Raw genomic sequence first — 15,785 nt, 5'->3', positions numbered from 1 at the left:
TTGATCCAGAAAATTATTACAAAGCTTGAATTATGTTGTCCAGCATATCATTGGTTCATCGATGCTTCGTCCAATTCTTCGGCGCAGCGTCCTCTCTTGCGGCCTATTGCCCAATCGGCCAATTGACCTCTGCAACTCTAATATCCTTAGCGCAATATCCACTCTTGTTGGTCCGATGCTCGAATTCAAGGCCCGAAGCCTTCTGTCGATACATCGACTAATCCTCCGACCCGACGTCTAATCTCTTAACATGTTTGCTCCGACCCAACATGATTCTTCTTACTTCAATTGTCTCTCTTTGATCGAAGCTTCCTATGTCGCTCAAAACACATGTCAAATCATAAACACTTGTTAGGATCGAGAGCACTAAGAGGGGGGGGGTGAATTAGTGCAGCGGAAATCTTATAATAATTTAAAAACCAAAAGCTGCGTTCGTTCAAAAACTATTGTGATGCAAAAGCAAATTCTCAGTTTGTATCTAAGTGCAGTTTGCGTCTAAGTGCAGATTGCGTTTAAGCGCAGTTTTGCGTCTAAGCGCAGTTTTGCGTTTAAACTCAGATTTACGTCTAAATGCAGATTTACGTCTAAACACAGATTTACGTCTAAACGCAGTTTTATGTCTAAACGCAGTTTTACGTCTAAACGCAGTTTTACGTCTAAACGTAGATTTACGTCCAAACGCAGTTTTACGTCTAAACGCAGATTTACGTCTAAACGCAGTTTTACGTCTAGACGCAGATTTACGTCTAAACTTTGAAACTCGTTTGTATACTCACAGAAGGCAGTATGCAGTTGAAATCAAGACGTAAACGTGAACTGAAATCTGATGATTGAGCGAGGAAAGCCGATTTACGTCTGAATGCAGTTTTACGTCTAAATGTTGAAACTCGTTCTTAAAATCGTAGAGGACAGATTGCAGTTATTAATAGGATTAAAATGTAAGCGTAAACTGCAAGGAAGCTCGTTCGTAAAAGCGCGGAAAACAGTTCTGCAGAATCAAACGTAAACGTAAGCTGTAATGTATGAAAATATGAAGTTACGTCTGAATGCAGATTTGGAAGAACAGCTCTTAGAACTTGTTCGTGAAAGCGCAGAGAGCAGTAGTGATGAGGGAGGTTTGCAGTAATGATAAAGTACTCGAAATTAAACGCAAACCAGAGATTTAGAGTGGTTCGGTCAGCCTTGACCTACTCCACTTTTGGCTTCCTCCACCGATGAGGTTGCCGACGTCAACTAGGTGCCTTCCTTCAATGGGCGAAGGCCAAACTTCCCTCTTACAATTTCTCTCCTTTTGACAGGCTTAGGAGACAACCTTTACAGACCTTTCTCTCCTCACTTTACAATTGAAAACTTGAAGAACAGAAGGAGGAGACTTAAAGGCTTTACAACACTTTTGAGCTCTTTAGAATCACAGAAAAGATCACGATTTTGGTATAGGTCTGTTATCTTTTCAGTGCTGAATGGGTGGGGTATTTATAGGCCCCAACCCAATTCAAAATTCGAGCTCAAAACGATCAAATCGATCAAATCCCAGAATTCTGGGATCAGGCGGTTGCACCTCTCGACTGGAGAGGTGGCACCGCCTGGCAGAGCTCGAAGACTGAGCTCTGCCGATTGCTTCTCTCTGCCAGAGCTCGAAGACTGAGCTCGATGGTTGCATCACCTGGCAGAGCTCGAAGACTGAGCTTGGTGGTTGCATCACCTGGCAGAGCTCGAAATCTGAGCTTGGTGGTTGCATCACTTGGCAGAGCTCCAAACTGAGCTCAAGCTGATGCACCATTCTGCCAGAGCTCGAAGACTGAGCTTGGTGAATGCATCACCTGGCAAAGCTCGAGACTGAGCTCAGGCTGATGCACCACTCTGCCAGAGCTCGAAGACTGAGCTCGGTGGTTGCATCGCCTGGCAGAGCTCGGAACTTGAGCTCTGGCGGTGCAACCTCTTGGCTGGAGCGGTTGCACCTCCCAGCCTTGCAACCCTGGCGGTTGCACCTCCTGGCTGGGGCGGTTGCACCTCCCAGCCTTGCAACCCTGGCGGTTGCACCTCCTGGCTGGGGCGGTTGCACCTCTCAACCCCACAGCCCAGGCGGTTGCACCTCCTGGCTGGGGCGGTTGCACCTCCTGGTGCAATCAGGGTCCGAATGGTTCACTCCATTCGACCCACTTTGAATCTTTTCAGGGGCCCAATTGCCCCAAGATTAAGCTAATGGGATCACCTCCCATTTTCATGCTTAATCATCGTGCTAACTACGAATATCTCTAAGACAACTTCTGCAGCTTTGCTCCGATGCGTCAATCGCTTCTTCCAGCGAGTTTCCGGCCAACTTCCGTCGATCAACCGATAACCTTTGGTGATCCTTCTGCGGACATCCGGCATACTCCTGGACTTTGCGACGATCCACTTGGCGAGTTCCGACGAGCTTCGCTTGGCAAGCTTCTGGACTTCTCGGATCTGTTCTCTCTGAACCTCCGACGACCGTCCGAACTTCCGTCGAACTCTCGAACTCCCAACGTGATCATGATCTTGACTCCGGCGCAACTCCTGCTGCTTGTCTTACTCTCATCGTAGTTAATCCTGCACACTTATCTCAACACATAGATTAGATAACAAATGACAATTGACTTCATCATCAAAATCCGAGATTCAACAATCTCCCCCTTTTTGATGATGACAATCAATTGATAAAGGAGTTGTCCTTAACTCCCCCTATCTATATGCCATAGTTGAGATAAGTCAACCTTGAATTCAAGACCTAAGAATTCAAGTGACGTATTGATAAGTTAGATCAGTTAAACTTATCAATGCTCCCATCATGATGCCTATCATGATGTATCTCTTCAAGAATTATGTCAAGGCATGACATACATCATCAAGTTTGTATGATTGTGTTTGTAACCATTCATCATGTAATCATATAAAGCAACGAAGGACTTTTTACATGATGCTCACATTTGAGATTTTCTAGTAAGTTTGCATTTTCTTTACAATATCAAATCAAGACATGATGCAAACTATAGTACATGTTCACATATCTCTTGGTGATGCAAGGATGGCATAACATTGTTTATAGCATCACTCAAGTATTTGCAACTATGACATAGATATGATTATGGCAGTTCAGCTATGACATAGTGTTTATCAATTCATATTTTTCTCCCCCTTTGTCATCAACAAAAAGCATGATAGCATTATCAAGCATATAAAGGAAGTCATGACACATATATTTTGCTTGACGAAGGAAAGTCATTTTCCAAAGAGTTTTCATAAGAGTGTACGGGAACATCCCATTTTTAGCATACAACCTGAAAAATGAACTTCTTACATGCATTTGGTTAAAAATATTTGTCACATAATTTGCAACATGTTATTTGATCAAGCGTTGTCAAGGCATGTAATAGCATTCGAATAATTTTGATGTAGTAACACAATTATTTTAAGTGCAGCATTATATCATATTGCATAGCAGGATTTTTATTTCAGCAAGTGTAGCATTGCATCACATGGTAAGATATCAGCTCGTATGATGCAAATTTTTGTTTGATACATGGCCTGATAGCAAACATATTAGCAATAGCTACCATATCAATGTCATGCTGCTGACTTATCAACTTACATTGGTATGTTGCTTCATATTTTCAAGGCATAGGCTTTTAAACCTTTTTAGTTTCAGTAAAAAAGACGAGATAAACAACAAGAGATGTTTGCAAATATGCTTACATAGATAAAGATAACCATATCAGGGTAACATATGTACAGCATATCAGGTAACCATAAAGACAAAGTCCTTCATGAATAACATAAGGAGTTTACAACATGTCATATCAAAAACATCAGATGTTTATACAAGCTTATTCATGAGGTGGAAGATTAAAGTGCCTAAATAAAGAGTCAAATTGTCGATGGATTTGTTGTAGCTCGGTTAGGATTTGATCTTGTCGAAGTTCAAGCCGTTCTTGTCGTTGCTCAAATCGGTCCATCCGAATCCCGATATCTTCGATGGATGATGTGTGAGTTTGCTCAACCGGATGTGTTTCCTCAAAGGGACAGATCGGAGGAGAGTGGGTACTCCTAAAGACTGGGGTTTCCGGCTCTGGTTCAGGTTCAAGCTGAGGGGGATCAGTTCTTCTAGGCATTCTAACCCAGTTACCGTTTCTATAGTGACATCTCAGTCGGTGAAGTAGATTTTTGTTTATTATGCTGTATCTATCTGATTTCATTACTTCTTCTTCTGGTGGTATTTGAATGTCGTAAGCTTTCATTATTCTAGTAATAATTCCACCATATGGGAGCATCATATCTTTCGTAGATAATTCCAACATGTTTTGTTGGATCAGATAGCCAAGACAAATGTCACGTTCTTTCATAATTAGGTACATAATTCCTAATTCCAATTGACTCACTTCATCATGATGGTATTGCTTAGGAAGAATTATACTAGTCATGATATGATGAAGTATCTTAGTGTTAAAGGGCATTAGATGTTCACAACTTTTAGGAATAGATTCTACGTTAGGATTGGCAAGGATTGTTCCTAAGGCTTCAACGTAGGATGTTTCAATAGTTTTTTCATCCCATGATCCTTTGAAGTAAAGTCCTATGCTTTTCATGGGAATACCTATCATATCACAAATGAATCTATCAGTGATTGAAATGTGTTGTCCTAAGAGATAGGTTGATATCCTTTCTTCATCATCTTTTTGCATGTTGTTATAAAACAATCTAACTAGTCTAGGATAAATGGGTTCGTTGATCTGCAAAATGGGAAGTAGATTAAGGTTTGCAAACCAATGGATAGTCTCTACATCTCTTAGTTCATTCAGATCTACGTATTTTCCTTTATTGATGCTTCTTAGTTCGAAGGAGAGAAATTTTTCAGCATGGTTTTTGGAATCAAAAAGAGTGAGATCAAATTCTTCTACTACTCTCCTCTTTCCCTTGTCCCTTGAGGATCTTCTAGATCCCATTACTACTGCTGTTTTAAAGGGATGATGATGAGCTTAAAGTAAATGAAGAACAAAACAGAATTTAAGAGCTTCTTAGAGAGTACCTTTGTGAAATCTTCAAGAGAAGGAAGGATTCTTGATGTTTTGCTCCGAAATGGGAGGTATTTGGAAGGCTTAGAGGAGTGAAGTGGGAATGGAGGAGACTTGGAAGAGTAGAAGAGGAAATGGGGGTGAGTTGGGGTCGGTTTCTTAGCCGGCCCTAGCGTGATTTTAAGGGGCAGAGCTGCTGGCGGTTGCACCTCTGGCTGGAGTGGTGCAACCTCTGGCAACCCGTGATGGCTGGAGGTGCAACCGCCAGCTGGAGAGGTGCCACCGCCTGCAGCAGGTGAGTACTTAGGATGATTTGATTTGGGAGAATTTGCCTTGAGGAGAGTTTCAGAGCAATTTATGTTTGTTACATGATTTCGTATGAGTTTTTATTTAAGGAAGAAGCTCTTTGTAGGATAGATCTTTTAACGTGCATACGAATGTTTGTTTGGTGTCCCTTTTAAGATCATGACATGTTTAGTTTCTACAAGAATTAATTCGTAGATGAACAGGTTTTGAAGATCAGGGGGGTATGTGAATTTGGATATCATAAGTTTCTAATCGTATCGTATTTGTGATTTCATAGTTTCCACTTGTTACTTAAGCGTTGCGAGTTCCTTTTTGATTCTTGGTTTATGATCATTGAGAGTTAAGGAGCAGAACATTATTTCTTGCTCCGGCCTAGACTTTTAATGTTTTTATAGGAACGGATGATCTTTAGGAACCCATTTGCTTTTGGGTGCCTCATAAACAGATCTATATTTTCTATCATGTTGCATAGAGTTTATCATGGTTCCTTTAGGAACCCAAACTAATTTGTTTGGACTTGTTTTCTTGAATGGACAACAATGTGTCTTGTGTCCAGATTTGCAACAAAAGTTGCACTTGGTTTGGTGTTGAACGTGTAAGATGGGGCCTCTTACAAAGGTAGTTGGATTTCGGTGAGGACTCCTCACAAATCCAATCCCACTTCTTTTGGGAGCATGACCCTTGTTTGTAAGGATCATGTTTAATGACTTGCTACCAACCTCGAATTTCTTCAAGGTGTCCTTAAGTAGCAAGTTTTCTTTTTGTAAAGTTTCTAAATCATGACATTTGATACATGAATTTAAATTATCATGATGTTCGACTTTTAACTTATCAAACTCACAAGTAAGATTATCATGTACCTTTTTTAGCAACTTGTATTTTCTATTTATAACTTTGCATTCATCAAATAAATCATGGAAGGCATTTAATAATTCATCGAAAGATAAATCAGCATCTAATAAATCCGTTACCTCCTCTTCGATGGCCATAAATGCGTAATGAGCAACTTGCTCGGTGTTGGATTCTTCTTCCTCAGATGCGCTCGAATCATCCCATGTTGCTTGGAGCGCCTTCTTCTTTGTTGTTCTTTTCTTGACTTGGGGACAATCACTTTTGTAATGTCCCGGCTTTTTACATTCATAGCAGATTACTTGGTCCTTCTTAGGTTCAAGTTTATTTTTCACATCGTTTTTAAACTTGTTTCTTTTGAAGAATTTTTTAAACTTTCTTGTCAAAAGTGCCAAGTCATCATCACAGTCCTCATCACTTGAGTTTTCTCTCAAGTGGCATTCAGAAGTTTTAAGTGCCATATCCTTCCTGTTCTTTGGAAGGATGTCTTCTTGCTCTTCATGAGCTTTGCATGTCATTTCGTAGGTCATTAATGACCCGATTAGTTCTTCAAGAGGGAAATTTCGCAGATCTTTTGCCTCTTGAATGGCGGTGACTTTAGGATCCCAACTCTTAGGAAGGGATCTTAGTATCTTATTAACAAGCTCAAAATCCGAAAAGCTCTTTCCGAGACCTTTTAAACCGTTGACGATATCCGTGAAACGGGTAAACATGTCGCCAATGGTTTCACTCGGTTTCATTCGAAAAAGTTCAAAAGAATGTAGCAACAAATTGATTTTTGACTCTTTCACTCTACTTGTGCCCTCGTGGGTCACTTCAAGTGTGTGCCAAATATCAAAAGCAGTTTCGCAAGTTGAAACACGATTAAATTCGTTTTTATCTAGTGCGCAAAATAAGGCATTCATAGCCTTTGCATTAAGAGCGAAAGCCTTCTTCTCCAAATCGTTCCAATCGATCATTGGAAGAGAAGATTTTGAAAATCCATTTTCAACAAGGTTCCATAGTTCAAAATCCATAGAAATAAGAAAGATCCTCATTCGGGTCTTCCAGTAAGTGTAGTCCGTTCCACTGAACATGGGTGGACGTGTAATCGAATGCCCCTCTTGGTTTCCGGCGTATGCCATCTCTCTTGGGTTTTAATCCTTTAGAGAGTTAACCTTGCTCTGATACCAATTGTTAGGATCGAGAGCACTAAGAGGGGGGGGGGGTGAATTAGTGCAGCGGAAATCTTATAATAATTTAAAAACCAAAAGCTGCGTTCGTTCAAAAACTATTGTGATGCAAAAGCAAATTCTCAGTTTGTATCTAAGTGCAGTTTGCGTCTAAGTGCAGATTGCGTTTAAGCGCAGTTTTGCGTCTAAGCGCAGTTTTGCGTTTAAACTCAGATTTACGTCTAAATGCAGATTTACGTCTAAACGCAGATTTACGTCTAAACGCAGTTTTACGTCTAAACGCAGTTTTACGTCTAAACGCAGTTTTACGTCTAAACGTAGATTTACGTCCAAACGCAGTTTTACGTCTAAACGCAGATTTACGTCTAAACGCAGTTTTACGTCTAGACGCAGATTTACGTCTAAACTTTGAAACTCGTTTGTATACTCACAGAAGGCAGTATGCAGTTGAAATCAAGACGTAAACGTGAACTGAAATCTGATGATTGAGCGAGGAAAGCCGATTTACGTCTGAATGCAGTTTTACGTCTAAATGTTGAAACTCGTTCTTAAAATCGTAGAGGACAGATTGCAGTTATTAATAGGATTAAAATGTAAGCGTAAACTGCAAGGAAGCTCGTTCGTAAAAGCGCGGAAAACAGTTCTGCAGAATCAAACGTAAACGTAAGCTGTAATGTATGAAAATATGAAGTTACGTCTGAATGCAGATTTGGAAGAACAGCTCTTAGAACTTGTTCGTGAAAGCGCAGAGAGCAGTAGTGATGAGGGAGGTTTGCAGTAATGATAAAGTACTCAAAATTAAACGCAAACCAGAGATTTAGAGTGGTTCGGTCAGCCTTGACCTACTCCACTTTTGGCTTCCTCCACCGATGAGGTTGCCGACGTCAACTAGGTGCCTTCCTTCAATGGGCGAAGGCCAAACTTCCCTCTTACAATTTCTCTCCTTTTGACAGGCTTAGGAGACAACCTTTACAGACCTTTCTCTCCTCACTTTACAATTGAAAACTTGAAGAACAGAAGGAGGAGACTTAAAGGCTTTACAACACTTTTGAGCTCTTTAGAATCACAGAAAAGATCACGATTTTGGTATAGGTCTGTTATCTTTTCAGTGCTGAATGGGTGGGGTATTTATAGGCCCCAACCCAATTCAAAATTCGAGCTCAAAACGATCAAATCGATCAAATCCCAGAATTCTGGGATCAGGCGGTTGCACCTCTCGACTGGAGAGGTGGCACCGCCTGGCAGAGCTCGAAGACTGAGCTCTGCCGATTGCTTCTCTCTGCCAGAGCTCGAAGACTGAGCTCGATGGTTGCATCACCTGGCAGAGCTCGAAGACTGAGCTTGGTGGTTGCATCACCTGGCAGAGCTCGAAATCTGAGCTTGGTGGTTGCATCACTTGGCAGAGCTCCAAACTGAGCTCAAGCTGATGCACCATTCTGCCAGAGCTCGAAGACTGAGCTTGGTGAATGCATCACCTGGCAAAGCTCGAGACTGAGCTCAGGCTGATGCACCACTCTGCCAGAGCTCGAAGACTGAGCTCGGTGGTTGCATCGCCTGGCAGAGCTCGGAACTTGAGCTCTGGCGGTGCAACCTCTTGGCTGGAGCGGTTGCACCTCCCAGCCTTGCAACCCTGGCGGTTGCACCTCCTGGCTGGGGCGGTTGCACCTCCCAGCCTTGCAACCCTGGCGGTTGCACCTCCTGGCTGGGGCGGTTGCACCTCTCAACCCCACAGCCCAGGCGGTTGCACCTCCTGGCTGGGGCGGTTGCACCTCCTGGTGCAATCAGGGTCCGAATGGTTCACTCCATTCGACCCACTTTGAATCTTTTCAGGGGCCCAATTGCCCCAAGATTAAGCTAATGGGATCACCTCCCATTTTCATGCTTAATCATCGTGCTAACTACGAATATCTCTAAGACAACTTCTGCAGCTTTGCTCCGATGCGTCAATCGCTTCTTCCAGCGAGTTTCCGGCCAACTTCCGTCGATCAACCGATAACCTTTGGTGATCCTTCTGCGGACATCCGGCATACTCCTGGACTTTGCGACGATCCACTTGGCGAGTTCCGACGAGCTTCGCTTGGCAAGCTTCTGGACTTCTCGGATCTGTTCTCTCTGAACCTCCGACGACCGTCCGAACTTCCGTCGAACTCTCGAACTCCCAACGTGATCATGATCTTGACTCCGGCGCAACTCCTGCTGCTTGTCTTACTCTCATCGTAGTTAATCCTGCACACTTATCTCAACACATAGATTAGATAACAAATGACAATTGACTTCATCATCAAAATCCGAGATTCAACAATCTCCCCCTTTTTGATGATGACAATCAATTGATAAAGGAGTTGTCCTTAACTCCCCCTATCTATATGCCATAGTTGAGATAAGTCAACCTTGAATTCAAGACCTAAGAATTCAAGTGACGTATTGATAAGTTAGATCAGTTAAACTTATCAATGCTCCCATCATGATGCCTATCATGATGTATCTCTTCAAGAATTATGTCAAGGCATGACATACATCATCAAGTTTGTATGATTGTGTTTGTAACCATTCATCATGTAATCATATAAAGCAACGAAGGACTTTTTACATGATGCTCACATTTGAGATTTTCTAGTAAGTTTGCATTTTCTTTACAATATCAAATCAAGACATGATGCAAACTATAGTACATGTTCACATATCTCTTGGTGATGCAAGGATGGCATAACATTGTTTATAGCATCACTCAAGTATTTGCAACTATGACATAGATATGATTATGGCAGTTCAGCTATGACATAGTGTTTATCAATTCATATTTTTCTCCCCCTTTGTCATCAACAAAAAGCATGATAGCATTATCAAGCATATAAAGGAAGTCATGACACATATATTTTGCTTGACGAAGGAAAGTCATTTTCCAAAGAGTTTTCATAAGAGTGTACGGGAACATCCCATTTTTAGCATACAACCTGAAAAATGAACTTCTTACATGCATTTGGTTAAAAATATTTGTCACATAATTTGCAACATGTTATTTGATCAAGCGTTGTCAAGGCATGTAATAGCATTCGAATAATTTTGATGTAGTAACACAATTATTTTAAGTGCAGCATTATATCATATTGCATAGCAGGATTTTTATTTCAGCAAGTGTAGCATTGCATCACATGGTAAGATATCAGCTCGTATGATGCAAATTTTTGTTTGATACATGGCCTGATAGCAAACATATTAGCAATAGCTACCATATCAATGTCATGCTGCTGACTTATCAACTTACATTGGTATGTTGCTTCATATTTTCAAGGCATAGGCTTTTAAACCTTTTTAGTTTCAGTAAAAAAGACGAGATAAACAACAAGAGATGTTTGCAAATATGCTTACATAGATAAAGATAACCATATCAGGGTAACATATGTACAGCATATCAGGTAACCATAAAGACAAAGTCCTTCATGAATAACATAAGGAGTTTACAACATGTCATATCAAAAACATCAGATGTTTATACAAGCTTATTCATGAGGTGGAAGATTAAAGTGCCTAAATAAAGAGTCAAATTGTCGATGGATTTGTTGTAGCTCGGTTAGGATTTGATCTTGTCGAAGTTCAAGCCGTTCTTGTCGTTGCTCAAATCGGTCCATCCGAATCCCGATATCTTCGATGGATGATGTGTGAGTTTGCTCAACCGGATGTGTTTCCTCAAAGGGACAGATCGGAGGAGAGTGGGTACTCCTAAAGACTGGGGTTTCCGGCTCTGGTTCAGGTTCAAGCTGAGGGGGATCAGTTCTTCTAGGCATTCTAACCCAGTTACCGTTTCTATAGTGACATCTCAGTCGGTGAAGTAGATTTTTGTTTATTATGCTGTATCTATCTGATTTCATTACTTCTTCTTCTGGTGGTATTTGAATGTCGTAAGCTTTCATTATTCTAGTAATAATTCCACCATATGGGAGCATCATATCTTTCGTAGATAATTCTAACATGTTTTGTTGGATCAGATAGCCAAGACAAATGTCACGTTCTTTCATAATTAGGTACATAATTCCTAATTCCAATTGACTCACTTCATCATGATGGTATTGCTTAGGAAGAATTATACTAGTCATGATATGATGAAGTATCTTAGTGTTAAAGGGCATTAGATGTTCACAACTTTTAGGAATAGATTCTACGTTAGGATTGGCAAGGATTGTTCCTAAGGCTTCAACGTAGGATGTTTCAATAGTTTTTTCATCCCATGATCCTTTGAAGTAAAGTCCTATGCTTTTCATGGGAATACCTATCATATCACAAATGAATCTATCAGTGATTGAAATGTGTTGTCCTAAGAGATAGGTTGATATCCTTTCTTCATCATCTTTTTGCATGTTGTTATAAAACAATCTAACTAGTCTAGGATAAATGGGTTCGTTGATCTGCAAAATGGGAAGTAGATTAAGGTTTGCAAACCAATGGATAGTCTCTACATCTCTTAGTTCATTCAGATCTACGTATTTTCCTTTATTGATGCTTCTTAGTTCGAAGGAGAGAAATTTTTCAGCATGGTTTTTGGAATCAAAAAGAGTGAGATCAAATTCTTCTACTACTCTCCTCTTTCCCTTGTCCCTTGAGGATCTTCTAGATCCCATTACTACTGCTGTTTTAAAGGGATGATGATGAGCTTAAAGTAAATGAAGAACAAAACAGAATTTAAGAGCTTCTTAGAGAGTACCTTTGTGAAATCTTCAAGAGAAGGAAGGATTCTTGATGTTTTGCTCCGAAATGGGAGGTATTTGGAAGGCTTAGAGGAGTGAAGTGGGAATGGAGGAGACTTGGAAGAGTAGAAGAGGAAATGGGGGTGAGTTGGGGTCGGTTTCTTAGCCGGCCCTAGCGTGATTTTAAGGGGCAGAGCTGCTGGCGGTTGCACCTCTGGCTGGAGTGGTGCAACCTCTGGCAACCCGTGATGGCTGGAGGTGCAACCGCCAGCTGGAGAGGTGCCACCGCCTGCAGCAGGTGAGTACTTAGGATGATTTGATTTGGGAGAATTTGCCTTGAGGAGAGTTTCAGAGCAATTTATGTTTGTTACATGATTTCGTATGAGTTTTTATTTAAGGAAGAAGCTCTTTGTAGGATAGATCTTTTAACGTGCATACGAATGTTTGTTTGGTGTCCCTTTTAAGATCATGACATGTTTAGTTTCTACAAGAATTAATTCGTAGATGAACAGGTTTTGAAGATCAGGGGGGTATGTGAATTTGGATATCATAAGTTTCTAATCGTATCGTATTTGTGATTTCATAGTTTCCACTTGTTACTTAAGCGTTGCGAGTTCCTTTTTGATTCTTGGTTTATGATCATTGAGAGTTAAGGAGCAGAACATTATTTCTTGCTCCGGCCTAGACTTTTAATGTTTTTATAGGAACGGATGATCTTTAGGAACCCATTTGCTTTTGGGTGCCTCATAAACAGATCTATATTTTCTATCATGTTGCATAGAGTTTATCATGGTTCCTTTAGGAACCCAAACTAATTTGTTTGGACTTGTTTTCTTGAATGGACAACAATGTGTCTTGTGTCCAGATTTGCAACAAAAGTTGCACTTGGTTTGGTGTTGAACGTGTAAGATGGGGCCTCTTACAAAGGTAGTTGGATTTCGGTGAGGACTCCTCACAAATCCAATCCCACTTCTTTTGGGAGCATGACCCTTGTTTGTAAGGATCATGTTTAATGACTTGCTACCAACCTCGAATTTCTTCAAGGTGTCCTTAAGTAGCAAGTTTTCTTTTTGTAAAGTTTCTAAATCATGACATTTGATACATGAATTTAAATTATCATGATGTTCGACTTTTAACTTATCAAACTCACAAGTAAGATTATCATGTACCTTTTTTAGCAACTTGTATTTTCTATTTATAACTTTGCATTCATCAAATAAATCATGGAAGGCATTTAATAATTCATCGAAAGATAAATCAGCATCTAATAAATCCGTTACCTCCTCTTCGATGGCCATAAATGCGTAATGAGCAACTTGCTCGGTGTTGGATTCTTCTTCCTCAGATGCGCTCGAATCATCCCATGTTGCTTGGAGCGCCTTCTTCTTTGTTGTTCTTTTCTTGACTTGGGGACAATCACTTTTGTAATGTCCCGGCTTTTTACATTCATAGCAGATTACTTGGTCCTTCTTAGGTTCAAGTTTATTTTTCACATCGTTTTTAAACTTGTTTCTTTTGAAGAATTTTTTAAACTTTCTTGTCAAAAGTGCCAAGTCATCATCACAGTCCTCATCACTTGAGTTTTCTCTCAAGTGGCATTCAGAAGTTTTAAGTGCCATATCCTTCCTGTTCTTTGGAAGGATGTCTTCTTGCTCTTCATGAGCTTTGCATGTCATTTCGTAGGTCATTAATGACCCGATTAGTTCTTCAAGAGGGAAATTTCGCAGATCTTTTGCCTCTTGAATGGCGGTGACTTTAGGATCCCAACTCTTAGGAAGGGATCTTAGTATCTTATTAACAAGCTCAAAATCCGAAAAGCTCTTTCCGAGACCTTTTAAACCGTTGACGATATCCGTGAAACGGGTAAACATGTCGCCAATGGTTTCACTCGGTTTCATTCGAAAAAGTTCAAAAGAATGTAGCAACAAATTGATTTTTGACTCTTTCACTCTACTTGTGCCCTCGTGGGTCACTTCAAGTGTGTGCCAAATATCAAAAGCAGTTTCGCAAGTTGAAACACGATTAAATTCGTTTTTATCTAGTGCGCAAAATAAGGCATTCATAGCCTTTGCATTAAGAGCGAAAGCCTTCTTCTCCAAATCGTTCCAATCGATCATTGGAAGAGAAGATTTTGAAAATCCATTTTCAACAAGGTTCCATAGTTCAAAATCCATAGAAATAAGAAAGATCCTCATTCGGGTCTTCCAGTAAGTGTAGTCCGTTCCACTGAACATGGGTGGACGTGTAATCGAATGCCCCTCTTGGTTTCCGGCGTATGCCATCTCTCTTGGGTTTTAATCCTTTAGAGAGTTAACCTTGCTCTGATACCAATTGTTAGGATCGAGAGCACTAAGAGGGGGGGGGTGAATTAGTGCAGCGGAAATCTTATAATAATTTAAAAACCAAAAGCTGCGTTCGTTCAAAAACTATTGTGATGCAAAAGCAAATTCTCAGTTTGTATCTAAGTGCAGTTTGCGTCTAAGTGCAGATTGCGTTTAAGCGCAGTTTTGCGTCTAAGCGCAGTTTTGCGTTTAAACTCAGATTTACGTCTAAATGCAGATTTACGTCTAAACGCAGATTTACGTCTAAACGCAGTTTTACGTCTAAACGCAGTTTTACGTCTAAACGCAGTTTTACGTCTAAACGTAGATTTACGTCCAAACGCAGTTTTACGTCTAAACGCAGATTTACGTCTAAACGCAGTTTTACGTCTAGACGCAGATTTACGTCTAAACTTTGAAACTCGTTTGTATACTCACAGAAGGCAGTATGCAGTTGAAATCAAGACGTAAACGTGAACTGAAATCTGATGATTGAGCGAGGAAAGCCGATTTACGTCTGAATGCAGTTTTACGTCTAAATGTTGAAACTCGTTCTTAAAATCGTAGAGGACAGATTGCAGTTATTAATAGGATTAAAATGTAAGCGTAAACTGCAAGGAAGCTCGTTCGTAAAAGCGCGGAAAACAGTTCTGCAGAATCAAACGTAAACGTAAGCTGTAATGTATGAAAATATGAAGTTACGTCTGAATGCAGATTTGGAAGAACAGCTCTTAGAACTTGTTCGTGAAAGCGCAGAGAGCAGTAGTGATGAGGGAGGTTTGCAGTAATGATAAAGTACTCAAAATTAAACGCAAACCAGAGATTTAGAGTGGTTCGGTCAGCCTTGACCTACTCCACTTTTGGCTTCCTCCACCGATGAGGTTGCCGACGTCAACTAGGTGCCTTCCTTCAATGGGCGAAGGCCAAACTTCCCTCTTACAATTTCTCTCCTTTTGACAGGCTTAGGAGACAACCTTTACAGACCTTTCTCTCCTCACTTTACAATTGAAAACTTGAAGAACAGAAGGAGGAGACTTAAAGGCTTTACAACACTTTTGAGCTCTTTAGAATCACAGAAAAGATCACGATTTTGGTATAGGTCTGTTATCTTTTCAGTGCTGAATGGGTGGGGTATTTATAGGCCCCAACCCAATTCAAAATTCGAGCTCAAAACGATCAAATCGATCAAATCCCAGAATTCTGGGATCAGGCGGTTGCACCTCTCGACTGGAGAGGTGGCACCGCCTGGCAGAGCTCGAAGACTGAGCTCTGCCGATTGCTTCTCTCTGCCAGAGCTCGAAGACTGAGCTCGATGGTTGCATCACCTGGCAGAGCTCGAAGACTGAGCTTGGTGGTTGCATCACCTGGCAGAGCTCGAAATCTGAGCTTGGTGGTTGCATCACTTGGCAGAGCTCCAAACTGAGC

The sequence above is a fragment of the Musa acuminata genome, chromosome BXJ2-10 (assembly GCF_036884655.1).
Source record: "Musa acuminata AAA Group cultivar baxijiao chromosome BXJ2-10, Cavendish_Baxijiao_AAA, whole genome shotgun sequence".
NCBI lineage: Eukaryota > Viridiplantae > Streptophyta > Magnoliopsida > Zingiberales > Musaceae > Musa > Musa acuminata.
This window is presented reverse-complemented; position numbering follows the sequence as displayed.